Here is a 725-nt window from a genome sequence, read left to right as displayed (position 1 = left end):
GGTCAGGCTGAGCCGGGCGGAGAGCGGGGCTGTGGGTGCGCGGCCTCGTGCTCGGCTCCGCGGGACGCGACTGACGGTGTGAACGCTGCTTGGGTGTAGGAGCTTGCAGAGCGCTCCTGCGAACAGGCTGTGAGGAGTAAGAAAGTGAACATTTGTATTCTGGCTTCCCTGGAGAAGGTCGTGCGTTTTTCAAATATTATTAAGCCCTTTCGGCTGTTCATCCTCTGCTGTAAGAGCCACAGCAACAGCCTTACAATTTATTTAATGAAATATGTCCACGAGACGGGAGATCACAGGGCTGCAGGAGTTAAATTACAGCGCCTGCCTAACCCGGGGCGCTGGGGAATACTGGATGTTCCTCCTGTCCGTACCCGGATGGGGTCACCGCGCACCGTGGCGGCCTCGTGGCCGAGATCTGCGGGACCACGAGGGCTCGGCTAAACTGCGCGCACCCAAGTTCCTCAACAGCAGCTGCCTAACAGCACTCAAGTTCCTCAACGTACACAGCTGCCTAAAATGAGTAGATCTGCTGTGACTGCAGGAGAACATCATATTGTTGGTTTTTTTTCCAACTAAACCCACACGAGCGGTGCCTCCACAGCTCTCCCCCGCCCCAGGGCAGTGCTGCGGAGCGAAGCCACGTGCCCGCCGGGCCGGGCTGGGGCCGCTCCCCGTCGAAAGCGAAGCAGCAGCAGAGGCGTCGGAGCCGCGTGGCGGCGTTGAGC

At 59.4% G+C, this 725-nt stretch overlaps 1 protein-coding gene across 1 annotated transcript in view; it reads left to right on the top strand.

The window, feature by feature from the left end:
• The window catches only part of TRIP11 (thyroid hormone receptor interactor 11), a 308,569-nt gene that overhangs the window by 219,288 nt on the left and 88,556 nt on the right, over nt 1–725 (top strand).

Source organism: Meleagris gallopavo, chromosome 5, assembly GCF_000146605.3.
Source record: "Meleagris gallopavo isolate NT-WF06-2002-E0010 breed Aviagen turkey brand Nicholas breeding stock chromosome 5, Turkey_5.1, whole genome shotgun sequence".
Classification (NCBI taxonomy): domain Eukaryota; kingdom Metazoa; phylum Chordata; class Aves; order Galliformes; family Phasianidae; genus Meleagris; species Meleagris gallopavo.
This window is presented reverse-complemented; position numbering and strand designations above follow the sequence as displayed.